Source organism: Pelodiscus sinensis, chromosome 2 (assembly GCF_052426305.1).
Source record: "Pelodiscus sinensis isolate ZL-2025 chromosome 2, ASM5242630v1, whole genome shotgun sequence".
Lineage (NCBI taxonomy): Eukaryota > Metazoa > Chordata > Testudines > Trionychidae > Pelodiscus > Pelodiscus sinensis.
This window is the reverse complement of record NC_143053.1, coordinates 26,623,149-26,646,240: the sequence shown is the minus strand read 5'-3', so window position 1 is coordinate 26,646,240 and position 23,092 is coordinate 26,623,149. Positions and strand designations below refer to the sequence as shown.

The following is a 23,092-nucleotide window of genomic DNA, read 5'->3' as shown; positions in this document are numbered from 1 at the left end:
GGATTTACTAAAGTACTACCGTTTTAATGGTGAATCATCATTTCAAACTTGACTCACCTACTCTTTCACCATTCAGCGTGTCAGATTTAATGAAAAGCACTACACTACAAAAAGAAAGAAGAAGATAAATCAATTGTGGCCACATTTATAAAGTATATCACACTTCACAAAAGAAATGTGTCCTTCTGATCTTTTCACAATGTAAACTCAGTTGCTTTTTCTTTCGTTTTAAAAGAAAATGAGACTTTACTCATGATGATGTTTCCATACTTCATGGTCTATGTGTTTCCTTTGGCTCCCCTGCCATTTTGGTCTCAGAGGAGTCCTTTTAATTGCATTCAGTCTTATTCTGGACTGCTTGAATCTATTCCCAACAATGTCTGGTTTTCATCAGGTAATGACCATTAATTTTGGCTGCACTACCTTTTATATCTTGTTGAATGGCCCAAGAAACTGAAGCTCTGAGCCTTTTCTTGTGTCTGCACTAGAACTTTGGAGCATACAGTTTCCTCCAATCACTGACTCTAGCTCTAAAATGTTAGTTTTGACATATATAGGCTATTCCAATGAGACAGCCCCCAAAGAAGGAGATTGTTTCTATCTCCACACCATGTTCAACCATGTATAATTTCTGAGCTCCCAGGAATGAGAATTTCTCTTCTTTCTTACACTTTCATTTCATCCATGGGATCCCAGTTCATTTATAACTCCATATACTGTTGAACCTCCTTTCGCTTATTGGTCCTCGGGCATATGGAAATACATGCTATAGTATTGCCACAGATCCTCCTTTGGGCCTTATAAATCCTCCCCCCCCCCCCCCCCAAAAAAAAAGATTCTATAACAGAGGTAATATTTATAAGGTTTCCAGCCAGCCCTGCTCTACACTAGAGTTATTTTGAAATGACTCCCCTTATTTTGAAATAACAAGCGGAGCATCCACACTACCAAATCTGTTATCTAATATATAAAGGAGAATGTTTGTATGCTTGTGCTCTAATAACTTGGACACTATGGGTATGTCTAGATTATATGCCTCTGCCGATGGAGGCATGTAAAATAGGCTACCTGACATAGTCAATAAAGCGGGGATTTAAATATCCCCGGCTTCATTAACATAAAAATGGCCACCTCACTGTGTTTCACGAGGCATAAGGGAGCAGTCAACAAAGGCTTCCCTTGTTGACTGATCTGTGTCTTGACTGTCACGCTGTGCCGACGATCAGCTGAGCCAACACAGCGTGGCGGCCATTTTTATTTTAATGAAGCCGGGGATATTTAAATCCCCGCTTCATCGACTATGTCAAGTAACCTATTTTACATGCCTCTGTTGGCAGAGGCATGTAATCTAGATGTACACTAAAAGACCTACCGCAACCAAACTTTCCATGGGATAAAATCTTCTCCTGGAGGAAAGGTTAAGGTACTGTGGGAGGGAAGAGATGAGAGACCGATGCATCTCCCCGGGGCTGCATGGAGCTTGGCAGTGCGGGGAGAAGCAGCTTCCCCCTGCCATTGCTGGAAGCATATGGAGGCCCCTCTTCAATACTGCTATTGGCTTGGGGCCTGGTGGCCGACCAGTGGGTGGGTGGGTTGCTGCTGGGGCTTGCTCTAGGCGGAGGGGGCAGGACTGGTGTTACTTTGAAAAAATGTCCAAAGGAGGCGCATCGGGGACCCAGAGGTGGGGGGGGAGGAAATGAATAGGGGGGCTGGACCATTGGGGGCGAATGGAGGGTAGGGAAGGATTGAGGGGGCTGGACCATTGGGAGCAAGTGGGGGGAGGACAGAATTGTGGGAGGGTGGGGATGGACCATTGGGGGTGAGTGGGGGATAGGGAAGGATTCGGGGGGCTGGATCATTGGGGGTTGGGCTGGCTGGTCCAGAGGGGCTGGACCATTGGGAATGAGTGCAGGGAGGGCAGGATTGGAGGGCTGGACCGTTGGGAGGCCAGTTGGGGGAGGGCAGGTTTGGGGGGGACTGGCTGGTCAGGGGGGCTGGACTGTTGGGAGTGAGTGGGGAGAGGGCAGGATTGTAGGAGGATGAAGGAAGTGGGGCTGGACAATCCTGCAGGGAGTGAATGGGAAATGAAGCCCATGGCGGGGGGGGGGGGATCCTCCTTTGAGGGGCACTGGATGATGCTGCGGGGGGTCCCTCAAATCTGGGCACTGGTCCTGGGTTTGATACTGGATGATCCGGGGGGGGGGGGGGGGATTAGAGCTACAGTCCATGGGAGGGGCAGCTGGTCAAGGGGGTGGTGCTGAAGGAGGGATTATAGAGGTGCCAGCAGGCTCAGGTAATTGACTCATAGTTTCATCAAAAAAGATGGGAGAAGAGTTTGAGATGTCACCATGAAATCTTTCAGATTCAGTAGGGCCAGCCCCATTCATTGAGGCATCCCTATACTCAGCTCTTGGACGAGAATTTGTAGACCCAACATGCCTATCCCTTACTTCCCTACCAAAAAAACATTAGCTGCTACAAGGATAATTAGCAAAAATACCATCTGATAGGAAACAAACATTTCACTATTCAAGAGGGGTGTCCATATGCTTCCAGCAATGGTGGGGAAACAAGCCATGGTGGTTTGGGGACTCTCCCTTCCACTGTGCTTTTAATGGCTCCAAGACTCATGACATGGGAAGAAAACAGAGACATAGTTTCTATTGTGACTTTTGTATCTAAGTTTGCCAAGACAAATAACTCTGATTCTCAACATTGTAATGCCTCTTTTTTGAGTCAGAGATTTTGCTTTATGCAGCAGTAGAAAAGCATAAGGGTCTGCCATAATGGCCAGATGTCAGGCACTGGCAGCTGCGGTGTGGCTGGAGGCTGTCAGGACCAGCTTCTGTTTTTCTAAATTTTGTTCCTCCAGTTTCCCGGGCAAGGCCAGGTAAGCCCAGCTAGTTTCAAAATAAGGGGGTGGTTATTTCAAAATTAATAACTCCTGCTTTCCTTGGTGAATAAGCTTATTTTGAAATAGTTATTTTGCGAGTTATTATTTCAAAATAAGCTACAACTATAGTGTTCAAGTATCAGAGGGGTAGCCGTGTTAGTCTGAATCTGCAAAAGCGACAAGGAGTCCTGTGGCACCTTATAGACTAACTGAAGTGTAGGAGCATAAGCTTTCGTGGGCAAAGAAGTGGGTCTTTGCCCACGAAAGCTTATGCTCCTACACTTCAGTTAGTCTATAAGGTGCCACAGGACTCCTCGTAACTATAGTTTTGTTATAGAAAATGGTGGGGGAAAGTTGTAGTGAAAATGCACAGAAATAATAGAAATAGTTAAATCAGTCATTGTTTTGTAAGCCAAAGTATTCCGTATTGTTTCCATTTTTAGTTCAAATAGTAATAATGTAGTATGTGAGGTGATAATAGTAAATCCAGGAAATATAATATCAGAACCTACTTTTGCAAGCTCAATCTCACCTTCTAAAATGCTTAGTCAGTTGGCATAATTACTGACTGTCACAGGAGTGCAAGTAACATTGCTTTGCCACTTTGACCAACTGTCCTTATGGTCCCTCCATTCAAAGTTTCTCCCAAGACAAGCTCTTTAATTGCTCTTCATAAGCCATAAAGTGTTTACCGAGTTCTCTCTTGTTTCATCAATGGACATTTGTCATTATTTTCCGAGGCTCAAGTCTTGGTTTCACTTAAATCAATGGTAATTTGTCATAGGCTTCAATGGAGCAAAGATTTTCCACCTTTCCAATCTCTCCTCTCTTATACATCCTCCAATGGAATCAAGAAGAGACACATGTTTTTTTCTTCCATAGCTATTGCTACATGGAGGCATCCATAGCAACCTTCTAGCAAAGGGGTGATGAACAAACCTCCTCTGTCTGCCATAATAGAATTTTGTTAGTCTTTAAGGTACTGGACTCCTTGTTTCTTGCTGAAACAGACTAACACAGCTACCTCTGAAACTCTTCCGTAGAGACTCAGCAAACACTTTTTCAATGTCCAATTTCTCACACATTTGAAAGGTGAAGACAGAGTCCAGATCACAGCTTAGATCTTCCCTTTTGTGACCTGATGTCTGATGTATGTTTCTTTCTTTAAGCTGACTTTTATCTGACTCTACCAGCATGTGTCATTTGAAAGGAAGGGGGCTATCAGATCAACTAAAATTAGTTAAGTAATTATCACCAACTGTGCATAGGACAATCACAGTGCTAAAAAGCCTATAAAAAGGAGAAAAATTCTGTGCATTTCCTGACAAATGTCACCAATTAATCAATTCTCCCCCTCACAATTTCCACTACCTCTGCTTACAATGGAAAAAGTAACAGATCAAAGAGTTGCTGGTGCTGGTGCTCTATAGTAGGTCTAGATCATTGCATTAACAAATACAATTAGGTAGGCTCTTTTTTATTATCATTCCATAGCAGTTCACATCAATATTTTGTTGCATTTTAAATATAAAGCAATTAGGCTTGTTCAAGTATGCAAAAACTCACAGGCAATTAAACTGCCTGATTAAAAGGAGTCAATTTTGTCCGTTCTTTAACCTATTTATATTGCATCCCCTTTTCTTTCTGTGTCAGATAATGCAACTCTGCAGGTTTTAGCCTCACATCTGAGATCAAAATAGGGAAAGAAAATGTAATGTTGTATGGGTTTTCAATTGTAATGATGCCCTGGTTGCTGGTTGGGTCAGCTGCAAAGATACAGCTGCAGGGTAAGAATCTGAGCCTCTACTACTTGAGATATTACTGCTGTTACTGAGAGGAGAATCAGGGCCCTGCCTGGAGTTCCCTCATATTTTGTTCTCAGCTTTGTGAGTGTTTGTGAAGAGATGTCCTAACACTTTAGCCAAATTACTCTTATTATGGGGCTGATCCTACAATTGCAGAGCACTCAATCTGTGGTTCAGCAGATACTCAACAGCTTTAAATGTCTGGCCCTTTGTTTGCTGTAAAGCTAGCCCTGAATAAACTTTCTTGCCAATTTTTCAGAACTCGTCTCAGATTATAAAATAAGTAGGACTAATAAAAGTCTTTCCACCTTATCACTTTCGTATTGTCACTAAATGAGTTATCCTGCCCTTGTTCTAGCTTAAAAAGAAGGCAATAGCAGACTCCCAGATGATTGATTATCTATTTTACATCAGGTCATCTTTCCATAATACATGTTTTTCTCCAACAGTTATCAATCTGTTCCTCCTAACTCATAAATTGTAATATAAGAGAGTTTCCTGGGAATTGGTCTTTTGGGGCTACCAAAGAATTTCAAACTTCCTCAGATGACAAACATTCCCCAGCTGTCAATTTTCAACCGAGAAAGGTTTTTACTAGGATTGAAATCCTCTTCCATCAAGTCGTATGTTTTATCTCTGACCTTGGCTTTACTCAGTTAATTTCATGTCTCAAACATTTCCTACTTACAACTCCATCTGTTGTTCACCCAAGCAATTGTTCTTGGAGTGTGACTGTAATTTTGTTCTATTTATCAATATTAGATGATACCTACTAGTGACTGAAAAAACTCTTAGGAAATTTTTTTTATGTCTCTCTTTTGAATGTTAAGGTTATCAAAATTACATTGCAGGCCCTGATATTATGCAAACCTGTTCTATGTTAAAAGTAAACTCAAGGATTCTAATTTCATAAATACCTGATATTCCCCTGTCTTAGGGGTCTAAATGGACTTTTCATGGATGTATGTATTGCAGAGCTGACATGAATGCAAGAATAGCTGACTCCACTGTATCCAATTTCTCTCATAGTAATGAGTTAAATCTATTATCGCCATATATCTTATCTTATTATTATTACTCACTTAGCATTTTTTGGCTTTGGTAAGTTTGTTCAGTACCAGAACTAACTTCCTTTTTATTTTTTAATTAGATATTATATAGAAGTACTTATAGCTGACACCTATGATAGCAGATTAAAAAAAGCATGTTAAGAAAAGTCAAAGTTTAATTAACTTTCACTTTTTATCTCATTTTATATGTAAGTCCCTTGACTCCTTGGCTGCATCTAGACTGGCATGATTTTCCAGAAATACTTTTAACGGAAAAGTTTTTCCGTTAAAAATATTTACGCAAAAGCATGTATAGATTGGCAAGTGCCTTTGTGCAAAAGATTTGCTTTTGTGCAAAAGCATCCATGGCCAATCTAGTTTTAGCCATCGGGGCTTTTTTGCGCAAAACAATTCTTCCCTGTCTACACTGGCCCTCTTGAGCAAGTATTCTTGCACAAGAGGGCTTTTTCCCAAGTGGGAGCGGGAAAGTATTTGCACAAGAAACACTGATTTTGTACATTACAAAGTCTGTGCTCTTGCGCAAATTCAAGCGGCCAGTGTAGACAGCTGGCAAGTTTTTGCGCAAAATCTTGCCAGTCTAGACACACCTCTTATGTACACTTATGTAAATCATTTCCTACTCTTATAACTTTGCTACAATTTTTTTTAAGAACTGTAAACTTATTAAATGTCCCATAATCTACATTAATGAGAAAAAAGTTTGTACATAGTTTTTAAAACTGTTCCCAAATTCCTCATTTGGAAACCAAAATTAATTGAATCCCATTTACCATAATTCTGTGGCTTGATGGATGCAGTAGATGATAGTCTATCTCTAAACAAATGGGTATATAGTAATATAATAATTGAAAGCACTGAATGTAATTTTCTCTTAAACTTTGGTATGATTTTTTTTCTATACAAAGAAATAATTATTTGCTTAATTTGCATATTACCATAGATAATCACTGGGAAAAGTGTTGGAGAGAATCTTTCAACCCAGCAAAGAAACTTTTTCTTTTCCCAATTTAAAGCAAAAAGTATAGTGAATAATGCAAATTGGCGATTATGAGTTCTTTTCACACTATCATTCTACCATGGTGCATTTATCTGTTCTTGTATTCTACAACTGCATGAGCACATGCAAATATCTTTGGCCAGATGGTGATCTCAGTGGCATGGGGGCAATTCTCAAATACTTCAATTGACATAAACTGAAGTATCTGGATTTACATCCATGTAACTGGGATCAAAATATGATTTACAGACTTTCTAGTCCCACTACCGTGCTTATTCGATATTCCAGTCTTGTCACTTATCAGCCTGCCCTCCACCACACATTCTCCAAGCAATGACAGTCTTATCCAGTTGTCTTCTCCCATAAAATCTGCACGCCTTCTTCCATGAGGCCACTTTTTTATGGCCTTTATGAGCTAATCCATACTCTAATCCATAAGAATAGCCACTACTGCAATGCCCAAGAAATTAGCCAGTTAAGATAGGCAGCTTGACATGTAGGAGGGAATAGCTCTTCTTTTATTAATTTATAATAAGTTCATAGAATACAAGTGCATATATACATATACAATTATATATATTGGATTATATCCTTCTTCCTTCATTCAAAAGTAATTTGACTGCCAAGACTACAAGAATTTTGGGATTGGCTGTGTCTTTAGATACATCTACACTGCACCTAAGAAGCATAATTCACAGCTCAGATAGATATACAGACACAAGCTCTGCTCAAATTAGCACACTAAAAACAACAGGGAGGCTGCAATGACATGAGTTGCAGTATGAGGGTTTGAGGTACATGATGGGACTGAGTTCCTCAAGCAGAACTAGTGTGTAAATCTACCCAAGTAGAGAATTCTACCTCCCAGCTGCAATGCAGATGTTTGCTATTTGTACGTTTCTACAGCCCCTAATAAAATAAGCCCCAATTCTGACTGGGTTCCCAGGCTAGCTTTATAGCATAAAAGTGTAAAATAAATAAGCAATAATAATAAATGCATTGGATCTGCTAATCTTTGCTATGGATATTTTCAAATCAAATCAAACATGCTTGGAAAATCTCTATGCAGTTAGCTGATTTTCTAGAGTAACTGAAGCACTATATTTCCCACATGCTTTATTGCTTGGTTGACTTTACTGCATTATCCACATCAAAGGACTTTTGAAAGAAATGTACAAAGTTAAAAAATAAAATTAAAATAACTGAAAAGCAGTGATGACAGGACACATGTTTACTGCAGGAGAATATTAAGTAAGGTTGCCATTCAGTCAGTAAACTTCATTTGTCTATGTCACCATCAGAGCTTAGCTACCAAGGTTAGAGGTGCCTTATAAATAACCAAGATAAGATAGTGAGGGTTGACAGAACAGATATAAAGAGAGGAAGAAAGATAAAAAGATACACAAAAACTAAGCTTAATGATAACATAAGCACATCAATACACATAGATTCAAAGTTTATAAACTTTGTCAGAGTGTGAATTGAATTTTAATTAAACACAGAGATTGCCTCATAGACCATTGCACTTTTTTTCACAGTTGTGATGACCGCTTGTATCTATTTGTGATTAGGTCAGACTTTATGTGAAGGGCTCATGAATTTATTATTAATAAATGCCTAATTGTCATATGGTCTAATAGGCTAACAGATTGCTTAAAACCATCCATAACACCTTATACTGATGTGCTTACAACCTTCTCCAAAACCTCACTCATATCTGTAACATCTGTTAAACATTTAATAAATGTTTATAAGCTATTTATAAATCGCCCCTAAAGAAAAACTGAGACTTGTGGTTCCTTAATACTCTTGAAGTAATTGTTGTAATTACTTATATGTGGAAAACAATTCTAGGGATGTATTTAATATATTTTATCCCATTTTAAAGCAATTCAGCATCTGCAAATAAAGAGGAGAAAACAGCACTATGTGATCAGGTTGCTATCCACTGAGCAGAACTTTGCGGACACTTACAGCCAAATCCTAATATCGGGGATTTGGCCCATATGTAATTTTAATTAAGTGTTTCCAAGGCCCCTAGAACTTTGTTTGACTTCTTTTGTGAGAGTGGTTCTGCAAATACACTGAAGATTTGTAAGTGTAAATTCAGTATAAGCAAATTGGCTTGTATGTATTTGGTCTTTCTCTTCATTTACTGCTTAGATCACTTTGAAAAAGTGATGCTTGCAGCAGGTTTCCAAAAAACTTCATAAACACTGGAAACTAGTTCTCCATGTTCAGTACTTACACAACAGTGCTCCATTGCCTGTCCTTTTCTTTAAGGATAATGGATAAGAATACACTACAAGAAATGCTTTCAATAGTCACAGGGAGATTGATGTTGATTCCAGGAGACTCCAGGCCAGTCTTGGAGTCTAGGTTGGACTTGGCAAACCTATCTATGAAGGAATTGCTCCATATTTCAAATGGGATGAGTTTGTTGCCAAGGCACTGATTCTGCAATGAAAACAGTGAAGGAAAGCACCTGTATCTATCGAGAACTCATTTCCGAATCGGAGCCTAATCGTCTGTTTTTCAATCTGGGTCCCAAAGTTCAGCAGCCCTGTTTAAATACACATATGTTACTATTAACCTGAACAAAGTTTAATAGTAATGATGAAAATCTGGTGGGCTGAAACAATGGGTTATTCCTGTCACTCACCTGTGGAGCAATTCTTTTGGGAACCCCAGGCTCTATTTAGTTCTGATAACCATTAGGAGCCAAAATGAAACTGCCAAAGATCTTAGCTATCCTGCACACTAACATGGATTAACCTTCAAAGTTCTTATTACCATTTGATAGATATTCCAAGTGGCTGTCATAGGTCAGCAATTATTCAAATCATTGCAAAAGCTTTACATTACATAAGCTATAGAGAAATGAAGCATAAGTATATGTAACCTTTCCCAGGGGATACAACATGTACTGCATTCTTAAGAGCAATTGAGTGCCACCTTAAATTAAAATGGTTTGATATTGCTTAGTTTTGTTCCCTTTTTTAATTATCCCTTAATTTCATCCCTTTCTTTTGTTCTTTCTAGATGCCAAATAGTCCTGTGTAAACAACAGAGGTGCCTCTTAAGACATTTTTCCTGATATTTTTTAAAAACTAGAAAAATCACTCATGCTAGTTAATGCCATCCATTGGTAGTACTAACACTGAAACCAGATGACAAGCATTTCTATCAAAGCATCTTTACAATGGTTCCCATTCACCCACAAGCGTATCAGGCCCAGTATTCCATACTCGCTTTCTAATTCACCCAATTTATCTTATTCTTTTTCCCTAAGGGGAAGATATTGCACCATTCTTTTGATATGCCAAGATCAGAAAATTTTCCCCCTGGCTGTAATACAGCAGGCAATCAGATGATCATTCTGCAGAGTGCAGTTGGATTTTCAGATAACTCAGAAATTTATTATTGTTTTAGATCTTACATACACTGTCTGCTAAATAACAACTTGTTTTGAGTTGTAAGTTGTGAAGTTGAAGTGCTTGGCAGGTAAGAGAAATATACAGGAAAAAGTTCAATGTGTTCTGCTCATGGATGAGCTATTTCTGAATTCAAACAAAAGAAATCAGGTTTACAAAGACTATGTTGTGTGTTTGCTTAAGCTTACAGAAACACCGAATAGCACAAACTGTGCAATATTAAATATATGAAGTTCTCAGGTGCACCAGAGCTGAAACACTTTTGGAAACTATAGATCCCTCTAATCCTCATTGATCTAGTTCAAGCTCAACTTTGGTGACTTTAATCAATTTATATCAAAATACTTCAAAGCTATAGAAATCATTGCTTAATTTAAAAAATAACCTTTGCATAATTTCACACTAAACTACACAGTTTTAGTGTGTTACATCTTGGTGCATCTAGACTGGCAAGATTCTGTGCAAAAGCAACCGCTTTTGCGCAAAATCTTGCCGCCTGTCTACACTGGCTGCGAGTATTTGCACAAGAACACTGACTTTGTACTGTACAAAATCAAAATCAGTGGTTCTTGTGCAAATACTCCAACACTCCCGCTCAGGTATAAGCCCTCTTGGCAAGTATTCTTCGCAAGAGGGCCAGTGTAGACAGCCAAGTTAATTTCATGCGCAAGAAAGCCTGATGGCTAAAATGGCCATCAGAGCTTTCTTGCGCAAGAGTGCGTCTACACTGGCATGGATGCTTTTGCGCTAAAGACGCTCTCCTGCGCAAATACTTTTAATGGAAAAACTTTTCCGTTAAAAGTATTTGCGCAAAATCATGCCAGTCTAGACGCAGCCCTTCAGTTTCTGGTAACAGAATTAAAGAGAAATTTTAAATACACAAAGAACTGTTAAAAAAGACATTGCAAGATGCTTAAATACCATGATGATAGACACTGTATATACCCTAAAATCAAAAAGATATTGCAACCTAATCTGTGTTAATATCTTGAAAGTTATGCTGACCGCTCATGATCTGGGTTTTTCCCCTCATGTACAGTTTTTCAAATAACAGGCTGCTAAAATATGGCCTATGAAGCAAGGCAGCTTTGCTTGTGTCACAAATTTAACACGTGAGATTCTGAATAAACCTTTCATTGGCTGGTAAATACAAGTTTCAAGGGGAGCTAGAAGACGAGCACGTAGTAGGGATGAAAGTGACTAGTCGACTATCCGATAAGCAAGTGCTTATTGGATAGCTGACTAGTCCCTCGACTAGTTGCTTCCCCCCGCTTGCTGCCTCCACCACAGGGGATAGCGGGAACCAGGAATGAGCTGGGGCTTTTAATACATTTAAAAGGCTAAAGCACAGCAGGGGCGACCCAGCACAAGCCGGGCTAGCTGATTCCCGGGTCACACTGGGTCCTCCTCACTGTGCACCAGCTTTTTAAATGTATTAAGAGCTGGTAGGTTCTTAATACATTTAAAAGTAGAGCCACAGCATAGTTAGTTCCAGGGGCTAGAAGCTAACCCCACTGCGGCTCCCCCGCTCATTGACTAGTCAATGGAAAATCCATCCACTACTCAATTCGTTAATTAACCTATATTTAACATCCCTAGCATGTAGAATTTTCTTCTGTGAAGTACCTTTGCCAGAGAAGCAGCATATAACTGTACAATTGTGTCATAACCATCTCAGTGGGTTAATTCATCCCTGCCTCAACTATCATTCCACTGTGTGAAATCTGAAATCCAGATTCTGCATAGATATCAACTAGCATGGATCTCTGCATGCTCACAAAATCACTCTGGTTCCTGCAAGTGATCTCTAAGCAGGATCGGAGTCCTTAATGTCCAAACATGCAACTATTTTCTTTTTTCCTTTCATTAATACCATTACATGGGATCCACTTTATGTCCTTGTCTCCTTACCAGGAGATTGACACCGCGGAGATCGATCTCCTGGGGTTTGATTTAGTGGGTCTAGTAAGAACACACTAAATTGGTAGCACTCCTGTCGATTCCGATATTCAACCAGGTCGTGAAGAGGAAGTGAAGTTGAATGGAGAAAAGGGGACACTGCGGAAATTCGAACTAAGTCAACTCTAGGTAGGCTATTCACATAGCTGGCATTGCATATCTTAGTGTGGCTTTCTCCCCTAATGTAGACCTACCATATGAGTCTTCTCCCTTCAAAGACCTCTCTGTTCAATGCCCTATCATTTATCACATCACATCACATGCAATGTCTTCCTTTTGCTACCTCATCACATCTTGGGTCTCTGTCTTTTTCCTTTAGTTTTGATTTGTTGGAAACTTACTCATGCACTGTTTTACATGACGAAATGAGCTGAACTTGTAGTCCCTTTTTTTTATGGCTGTTTGTTGATCTGAACAACTCTTTAGCATCCACATGCTTCACCTGGTCTTTCTTGCTCATACCATTAATCCATTTTAAAATGTGTATTTCTGTGGAACAGCTCATTGCTCTCTTGGTTTTTCTTAATTTAAAAGCTGTTAAAAATTCCTTTTACCCATCAATTGTTTATGTGACTATCACCAGTCAACATCATACCCGTTTCTTCTTTGGTGAACCTCACTTTGTCTACATCTTTGGTAGCTCTTTCCTAGGTTTTTGCCAGTCTATATGCATCTTTCCCTGTTTCCTTAGTTCCAATGTTCCCCGAGAACATTTGTTTTTGCTTTTGCAATTACATTCCAAACCAATTCCTTTACATCCTTGTATTCTTCCAGGTCTTCTTTGCTCATACTCCTTTTATACAGGTTTAAACTTTTGCCTTAATCTCAAAACATATAGCTATGATTAACTGAATTATTGAATGTTAGGTTCTGAAGGGACTATTGTGATAGTCTGACCTTCTGCACAACTTAGGCCCTAAAATATCCCCAAAAGAATTCCAGGTTCAATTTCAATAGATACGGTTGTACTAAAGTCATGTCTTGTAGAGAAAAGCGTTCAGTGTTGATTTAAAAAATTCCAATGATCCACTGCAACCACCGATAAAAAGTTCCAATAGTTAAATAACCTCCCAGTTAAAATTTGGACCTTATTTCCACCTCCAGCCACTGAATCTTGCTATACTTGGTCTGCTATATTGATGAACCATTTAAAATCAAATTTCTGTCCTCTAGATTGATACTTATTGCGTGCGATCAAATCATCATTTGACTATCTCTTGGATAAACGAAATATGCTGAGTTCCTTGAATGTCTCACAATAAGCCATGCTCTAAGTCAAGTTGAAAATAATTTTTTGTGGAAGGATATTTTCACTCTACTATCAACTGGTAACAGACCTTAACTTCAAAGGGAATAAACACATTCTACCATGAGAAGTTTAACACGGATAACATGCAAATCGTGTTTCAGTCTAGAGACTGAAATTAAAACTGGCATTTTTTGTTACGAAACTATGTCAAAGATATTACCATTTCCCAATGACACTCCTCTTGTGTTGCTAAAAATCCAGGGAGCTCTTCTCCTTTGTCAGTCTGTTACTTTGATCAACCAGCTTTACATGCTCAATCTGTTAGCGTTCTCAGGCTCAAAAGGATTGTTTATGCCAACCAGTAGCTGTCTATTATAGCTTACATACAAACAGGTGAAAAAGTAAGTTGATACTGTAGTTGAAAGGGTAATCCATCAAGACTAAGAGCAGCAATGTCAACAAAAGGCTCAAAACAAAAATCAACTCTGAAAAGATTAAATGTTATGTATTCAAGTGATGCAAAATATGCAGCTGAATAGTATTTAAAACCGGTGCAGGAAGGACCACATGACCTGCATTGTGGCCCATAATCCTTGCCTGGCCCATACCCCGGTGCTCTGGTCAGAGTTGGCTGGCACCAGAGCATGGGGAGCCTGGGCAATGCAGCCTCTGCCTTTCCGGCCATGGAGCACAAGGAGGCTGACCAGTGTGACCCCTGGCCAGCCACCAATGGACAGCCCTCCGGAAGCAGGAAGGGAAATGGTGGCTAAGTGTGGGAGGGCCACACCTAACTGACTGGGGTGGCTTAGCCTCGCCATGCCTCTGATACCCGCCTTCCATGCTTATCTGCTAAATCATGTAACGCAGTTCCTGTGCATGCATGGAGAAGTTTGATAGAGGGTTAAATTCTGCTAAGAGTTGCACTGGTATAAATCTACAATGACCTGCAATGCTGACAAAGCCTGAAAATAGGGGTCTGATTCACCATTGTTTTACTCCAGTTTGATGGCAGCTGAAATCTACCAAAATCCACATGGTAATGCTGGCATCAAATGGGATAAATGCAGTAGTGCATAAGGTCTAAAATTATACAAAGTCTGAGGCCATTCTGCTCTGAGTGACACCAGCATGACTGTCTGGAAACATTTTTATTTCTACCAAATCTCCACAGCCATGGATGATGCAAGCAGGAAAGCAAAATAGGAAGCTACATCCCATTTTTATCCGACATGAAAATACAGAGGGAATATTCATTAATTCATTTGTGACACATAAAAAAAAGAAAATCAGAAGAGGAAGAAATTATAGCTGCAAATTGCTAAAATGGACTTGGTAAAATCAAAACAGAATAAAGCAAACTGTAGAAACAAGTGGAGTATCTGGTCATACCCATTTAAAAACAGCCTCTCTTTTAGAGATAATGTCATGGGAAGACTTTACAGCAGGCTTCTTCACATGTGGAGCTCCTAATATATTACCATGCATTGCTGCCCATCTAATTCCTATTAAAGCATTCTCCTCACCAGCTGTGTTGAAGACAGTATTATTACAAATAATAAATACAAATAAAAATGATAAATAATATACATATATCTCTCTACTAGGACTGTCAAGTGATTAAACAAATTAATTGCAATTAATTGTGCCATTAAAAATTAATCCTGATTAACAGCACTGTTAAACAGTAATATAATATCATGTACTTAACTTTGTATGTTTTCTACATCATCACATAGACTGATTTCAATTACAACACAGAATACAATTCTCACTTTATAGTTATTTATATTTATATTATTACAAATATTTTATTAATATTTGATTACAAATATTTGCACACTAAAAATAAAATAAATTGCCTTTTTACAAGTACCGTAGTACAATCTCTATCATGGAAGTTGAACTAATAAATGTACAAAAAAACAAAACAAAACCCTGCATTCAAAAATAAAACATTGTAAAACTTTAGAGCTTACAAGTCCACTCAAGCATACTTCTTGATCAGCCAATCGCTCAGACAAACAAATTTGTTTACATTTGCAAGAGAAAATGCTGCTCACTTCTTGTTTCCAGTGTCATCTAAAAATTAAAACAGGAATCCGCATGGCACTATTGTAGCTAGTTTTGCAAGATATTTACATGCCAAAATACCTGTTTTCACTTTCAGGTGACACTGTAAGGAAGCAGGCAGCATTCTCTGCCATAAATGTAAACAAATTTGTTTCTCTTAGGATATGTCTACACTACAGAGTTAATTCGAAATAACAGCAGTTATTTCGAATTAACTGTAATAGCTGTCTACACATACAAACCGTTATTTTGAAATTAATTTGAAATAGCGGAGCCCTTATTTCGAATTAGGTAAACCTCATTCTACGAGGAATAACACCTAATTCAAAATAGCTAATTCGAAATAAATAAAGTGTATAGACACTTAATTCAAAATAGGGGGCCTCCAGCCCTTCCCAGGGAGCCCTGGAGGCCACTCTGGGCACAACCAGGAAAACTTACTCTCCTCTCCCCCAACCCCAGAGCCATTAAAGGGGTAGACCCTGGCCACAGTGCCTGTGCCAGCTCCAAGCCTGCCAGCCCAGAGCCAGCAGTGGCCATCAGGGCCCCTGATCCAGTGGCCCCAAAACATGAGCCAGCAAGCCACTGGCAGCCAGCCCTCCATTACTCCCCAGGAGCAGTCTGCCAGCTCCCAGGAGCCTGCCAGGTGCTGGAGAAGGTGGGAGCCTTCCTTGTCCAGGGTGGAGATCATGGACCTTATTCAGGTTTGGGGGGACACCCCCAACTTCCATGATCTTAGCCCTAAACGGAGGAACATGGTCATCTATGGTAGGATAGCTGCCAGCCTGGCCACCAAAGGCCACATGCGAACCCAGGAGCAGGTCTGCATGAAAGTCAGGTTGGTCCGGCGAGACCCCCAAAGCTGAGCCCTAAGCTTCCCCTCTCCCTTCTTCCCCTTGCTTACCCCTTCCAGCTCCCTCCTCCCAGGTTTCCCCTTTCCCTCTCCCACCCTCTCTTTTCCTCTCTCCCACCTCCTTTTCCCAGTCTCCCCAGAGGTTCATCCCCCCCACAGTTTTGTTCAATAAACCCAGTTTCTATTTTTGAACATACATGTCTTTTATTTGACATCAGGAAGGGGGGCTAGGGAGGAGTAAGTGGAAGGACGTGAGGGAGGAATGGGGCACAAGCCCCTGGTGGGAAGGACCAGGGAGGCTCTGAGGGCTCCTCGTGGTGAATGCTCTCCCTCAGGGCCTCCTGGATCCTGACAGCACCCGGATGGCAGACTGCAGCAAGTGCAGCCGGGCTGATGGCACTGACCCCACGAGATGTACCGGCGTGCCCAGGGGCAGCTCTGGCTCCATGTGGCCGAGTGCTGTGGTGTCCCGAGTGCGGGCACGGAGGTAGACAAGCAAGCGGGGAACCCTGAGACCTGTCTGTCCAGGGTGGGGGTAGGGTCCCTTTAAGCACAGATCTCAGTTAGCCTCAGGCAGCAGCCCCACACACTCAAGTCCTAACCTGATGCCCTGCCAGCACTTGTTCCGGCCAGCCTTAACTTCTGTTCAGGGTCCACTCAGTGTGGACGTGCTATTTCGAAATAGTTTTTGCATATAGATGAGTTATTTCGAATTTGCATATAGATGAGTTATTTCAAATTAACTTATTTTGAATTAACTATTTCAAATTAAGTTAATTCGAAATAGTGCTGTAGTGTAGACATACCCCCAGAGATTGGCCTTTCAAGACATAGGACTGTGTTGAGTTCTAGGCTCTAAAGTTCTATATTGTTTTGTTTTTTACTGCAGTTATGTAAAAATAATCTATATTTGTAAGTAGGATTGCCAATTTCAGTTGAGCATATTCCTGGACGTTCATAATAAAACATAATCTTTAATTAAAGACCAAACTGAAATTCTTAGAGACTTTAGAACAATCCTGGAAGGTTAGCAGCTCTATTTGTAATTTGGACTGTGATGATAAAGAGATCACACTATTATGCTCATATGAGGTAAACTGAAAAATACTATTTCTTTTGGATTTTCTTTATTTTTACAGTGCAAATATTTGTAATAAAAATATTAATATAAATGCATGAGCACTGTACATATTGTCTTGTGTTGTATGACATCAAGATATATGAAACTGTAGAAAAACATTCAAAAGATTTAACATAAAATGATACTGTATAGTTTAAATGCATGATTAAAACTGCAATGAATAACAATTACTTTTTTATCATGATTAATTTTTTAGTTAATCACGAGTTAATTGTGATTAATTAACAGCCCATATCGCTATATACTGTGCCATAAAAATGTGGAAGCTAGATCATGTTTGACAAATTTAGGATTAAGGGACAATGTATTTAACTTATGCTAGGGGAAACCTCAACAGACATTCAGAAGGTTGCTTCCCTATACTCTTTTCATGTTCAATACTAAACCCATTTTCTGAGTGCAGCCTTCCCCACTTCCCCTCTCTTTTCCTTTCCCCTTTGAGGCTTTGTGTGGCCATGGATAATAGAGATAGAGAAGACTCTGTGCTTTGCTGAGTGGCAACACCACAGTTTGCCTGCTCCTTACACAGGTCCCACATGGTTGAGGTGGGAAGCTCTTGCACCTCCCATTTCTCTCCAAATATAACAGCCTGCACCACAACGCAAGATACATTTGCTCTCTTCAAGAGCTCACTTTCAACTAACACGCTGAAAACAATTGAGACATTTAGACTGGCACGATGGACGTGGCTGCTGTTTCAATCCACAGTGGGTAAAGAGTGAGATCTGGATTCTTTCATTCCATTTGATTTCCTCTCTCTATTTTTCCTTGTCATTGGATTTCCTTTGCCCCACTGTGGAACCAGCAATCATGATGACGAGTGCTTGTTTGCACAACTGGTCTCATTGACGTAATCAGAACTATTCATATGAGCAAGCATGAACTAACCCAAGGTCTGCATTGTTGAGCTTCAGAGGGCTTTTCCTTCTTTTTGGCACAGGATATTCCCATAGGCCATGATTTTGACTCAGACCCGTTAAGGCTGGAGGTTCATAAATCTGTAGATTTGACACAAATGACTTTGTAACCTAATCTGTGTATTGGATGAATATGCTTTGCCTCATTTTATATAAATGACAGCAATTATCAGAATTTAAGACTGACACAGCTGAAGCATGGAATGAGCTGTAGCAACACAAGAAACACTATGATCTTGGCTGGCTCTAGCACCTCCCTGGGCTGGTGTCCAAGAGTTTGGGTGGCTTTTCCAGGCTCTGCTTTTGATTGCTCCATGGATTAGATGGCAGGCTGTAGTTGGTAGCTCCAAGTCCATGCAACTGCTTGCCCTAGACTTGAAGAGGGACCAAACTGCTTCCAGACATCATTTAGCAGATGCTCTGGCTGGGTTGCTGGATCCAAAATCTGACTGATTGGCAACATTTGTTGAGTGTTTCTGGTTGTTCTAGGTACATCAAAGAGGGGGACTGCTTTTTGGAAGTGTTCATGTGACAATTTCTATAGTCCTTATTTTTAAAAAAATCTTGACAATAATATACATAGCAATGGGACCTTCTTCCACAGAGATTTAAAAAAAAATTCTAATTAACTGCAAATCATTAAAACAGACAATTATAAATCAACCTAAACAGGAAATCTCAGCAGTGGATAGTTTGAGTTCAATTTTTTGCTTTTCTAAAATGAAATAGACCATAAACTCAAAAACACTAGCATAAAAATAAATCAAGCCGTACCTACTTGACCTATTACCATAATTGATCAACTAAATCTTAGATGGTCATACACAGATCTCAACTGCTTTTAGTTATTATTATTCACAGTAAATAATATTCACAATTAATAATGAAATGTCTACATCTAGATTTTTTAAAATATTTCTTCTAGGTGCCAATAAAGCATTTATGTTACCACTCTTATAACTATATACTTCTTGAAGCAACTCCTCAAAATGTCTTTGATCATCTTTTTTAAGCCTAAACTTTGAACAACGTATGCATCTCTCTTCTAAGCTATAAGTTTTAGCAACTGCCAAATTTTTCAACAGCAATATTTTTCCTTCAATGTTATCAGGAGTTCGGGATGCTTCTAATTTACCAAGTCCTTTGTTCTATATAAAGACTCCATCTCAGGGACAGTAAAGACTTCCAAGAAGCTTCAGGTACCCTACATAGGAGATTTATGTAATATGTCCCAGTGGGTGTGTTAAGTTTCTTTAGTTCGACACACCCTGACTATGGAGCTATGGGTACGGTATTTTCTCAGACAGGTGATGCTGTTCTGTTAATATAACCACTATAGGATGTTTCTCTTGACATCATGTTCTGAAGCATGATCGTTCAGTTCTGGAATGTGTTTTGGTCCCACAGAAAGTCTCTTTCTTTCACCTCACCTAGATAAGAATTAAGAAAACTTTTCCCAACCAGGCAGCATGACAACAAATCCATCCTTGTTGTCCATCTCATGCAACTGAAACTATGACAAAATTTATTACCTTCATTTAGAGTCACTCATCCCTTTGTCAGTCCTTGTACTTCCCAAAATTATATTAATATGTGAAGAGTCTAATGACCATGATGCCTATTCACCTGGATGATATCTCATTGTTTCAGTTAATAATGTAGTAAGCAAGTTAGCTCTGAAAAAAGTTTGAAATCTCAGGAGTCCTGTTTGCTTGTACATTTATTTCCTTTTAAAGAGGAAAGTGGAAAGGTGGACAAAAAATATGTTGCTGTGTTTCAAAAGGAAGATGACTAGAATAGCAGGGTAGAAGTCAAAAAAGGCTTCTGATAGTTTCCATCCAAGCCATTAACTCTCAGTCTAAGCTCGTAAGAATCACTAAGGCCCACATTTTAAAAATCAAGTAACTCTGGATGTATTTGAGTGGCAAATTGAAGAAACCTGGGCCTAATTTTAAGAGGTGCAAAATGTCCCACATTCAATTAAAACCATTAATGGTTGTGAGTTCCCAACACTTCAGAAAGATTGATCCTTCGGAGTCTCAAAGTTTGCACCCAAAAGCAAGGAAAATCTCAGTCTTGGCATCTCTCTGTGTCTCAGTGTTTCTCATCTATAAAAATGGGGATAACACTACTCACTTCATTCTTTGGCTGGAACATGGAATACAAGTACACAGTATATTCATATTATCGCTATCCTAGAACTGTAATATCAAAATGGGCTCCCCTTTTGTTTATTTCTTTTTCAGTGCATCAGCCTTACTGATGATGTAACCAGGAAAGTGCTCAGCTTCCAAAATCAAGTTAACAGCAGCTGCAAAACAGCAGTGGGAACTCAATATTCTGCATTGTAATGTGATCATATCAAAATGTGTTGAACAATTTCTTTTTCCTCTATATTTCTCAGTGTCCTCGTGAATCACAGATAAAAGGTCCCAAACTGCACCCTGGTTATCTAGCCCATTCTCTAATAAGTATGCAGGATTTTCCTTTACAATACACTCACAGAATGTTTACTGCCAAGTCCGTTATTAAACATCTTTAGTTACTTTCTATGAAAAGTTACTGTATTAAGAAAGACCCAATCAGTTCTGTTACTAATGTGCAGAAATGTTCCTTAGAGTATTTATTTGGAGCATTCCTTTATAAAAAGCATAGCAGAGCATTCTATGAAAATGTTCCAAGATATTACAACTTACTACAGCTTTGTGGCTTACCATATATGTGATACCATACTGATAGTACTTCATTCTCCATATACCACAAAATAGTAAAAGAAAAATAGATCTATTTTAAGAAGATTTTAGACAGCTCCGTAAATTGTTATTGGAATTATTTCTTGTATCCATCTGCCTGTAAAGCCAAGTACCTTGGTTACCAGGAATTGTTTTGTACAGGGCTTGGCGAAAGAAAAATATATCATCTTTTTTTTCCTCTCTTCCTATCTCCTCTCCTTTTCTCTCCCCACCCCACACAATTTAATACAATAATAAAAAACAAAGTAGTTTTTCCATACATAGTAATGTCCCAAGTTTTAATTTAGATAGGGTGGAGGCCTGAAAGAATATTAGGCACTAATCAAGAAAAGGTAAATCTCATTGGTCAATGATGTAAGGCTCCCATTTCACAGTTTGGAGGGACCAGTGAGAAACGGACTTAACGCTGTAACATTTTTATGGAAAGGCAACAACTCTCGCAGGTCTCAAGCAGGTGTAATTTTTTGGGGGTGGTGGGAGGGAAATTGGGATATGACAGATTTTAAAACAAACATACAGACTGTCTGAAAGATGGATTTAGACCAAGTCTTAAGGTGAAGGATTAGTGGGCATGTGATTAATTGCACAGGAGTGTAATAAATATATTTATTATAGACCAGTGCTCTTTAACATAGTCTCACCAATTTATCACATGGTTATCTCTCTCTCTCTCCCTCAAATACACACACACAGAACATTACCACAAAAATACGTAAGTGTATTTTGTAGATCACCATTTAAGAAGAACATTTGTTAGTCCTTATCACTTACATAGAGACTCTAAATCTGTTATAATGATAAATAAATATGCAGAGTCTATTCCTTCTGCAGCCAGTTGTAGTCTTTTCCCTACAGGAGCATTTTTTTCATCCTTATGCTTATACTGGGTCTCACATTATTTATGATTGTCACAATCATGAAAAGCAGAACAAGTAACACAGGTATGTGGATAAAGCTGCAAAGTACTATATATTACTAGTATTCTGTGCTGAAGTTCCAGAAATGTGCAATTCTGAAATAATAATCCACATGAGAAAATTTTTGCTCATTTTGGGGAACACATTATAAATATCTACTAAAGATAAAATTGTATTAGTTTTAGTTCACTGAAATAAGGAATTTTCCCAATTAATACGCATTACATAACAGTATTTAGCAAAGATGGAGAATATTTGTTTTAAATAATAAGAAAACACAATGTGCATATGAGAATTAATAGCAAACAATTCATTAAAACTGCACTGCAACACAAACATCTAACATGCACAATGACATATTTACTCAAAACCCAGGGTCCTAAATATTATATTTACAATGAAATCAGCTAGAACTTCTGAGGCAGCACATCTTCTTAAACACACCTCAGAATTTTCACACAAAATGGAAACGGTCAGATCTAGCTTTGGGGGAGAGAATCTTCTGTTTGCAAAAAGCACAGAGACGCTATCAATTCCAATTTTTCTTTGTCTCATTCTGAACACCAAAGACACTCTTCAAATTGCAACCAGATCTTCATCATCCCTGCAAAGCCAAGAATCTCATTCTCAATCAAATCATAGATGGTGCTCACTTTATTTGCTATTAACCTTGCATGAAACAGAGAACTAGCCCTGTTTGTTGAAACCTTCAGAGCTCTGACAAAGTAAACCAAAACAACAAACAAAAAGACTACTCAGTTTTGATTTACACCTATTGCACCAGTTCATGCATAATGATATTTTCTCCTGCTTTGGCTATAATTTTGCACACTGTTTCTAAGATCAGGGCCTCTGTCTACATTGCCATCATTCAGCAGCACCAATCAATGAACATAATCATTTTAATGTGGCCATCAAAATAGCTGCTGTTGATGGATGCCGAAGATAGACCAGGTTAGGCTATGCCTAGACTGCAGGCTTCTTTTGGAAGAAGTTTTTTCAGAAGAGATCTTCTGAAAAAAACTGCTTCTGAA

At 39.1% G+C, this 23,092-nt stretch overlaps 1 protein-coding gene and 1 long non-coding RNA gene across 8 annotated transcripts in view; one reads left to right on the top strand and one right to left on the bottom strand.

Annotated features, from left to right (window-relative positions):
• LOC149525242 (uncharacterized) overlaps window positions 1-20,830 on the top strand; it is a 37,186-nt gene extending 16,356 nt beyond the window's left edge. The window contains exons 2-3 of the long non-coding RNA XR_016348692.1: window positions 12,114-12,287; window positions 20,635-20,830. This is a non-coding gene — a long non-coding RNA (uncharacterized LOC149525242). The remainder of the gene's footprint in view (window positions 1-12,113; window positions 12,288-20,634) is intronic.
• Window positions 1-23,092, bottom strand: part of TRPS1 (transcriptional repressor GATA binding 1) — a 283,229-nt gene that overhangs the window by 100,947 nt on the left and 159,190 nt on the right. The window lies entirely within an intron of this gene.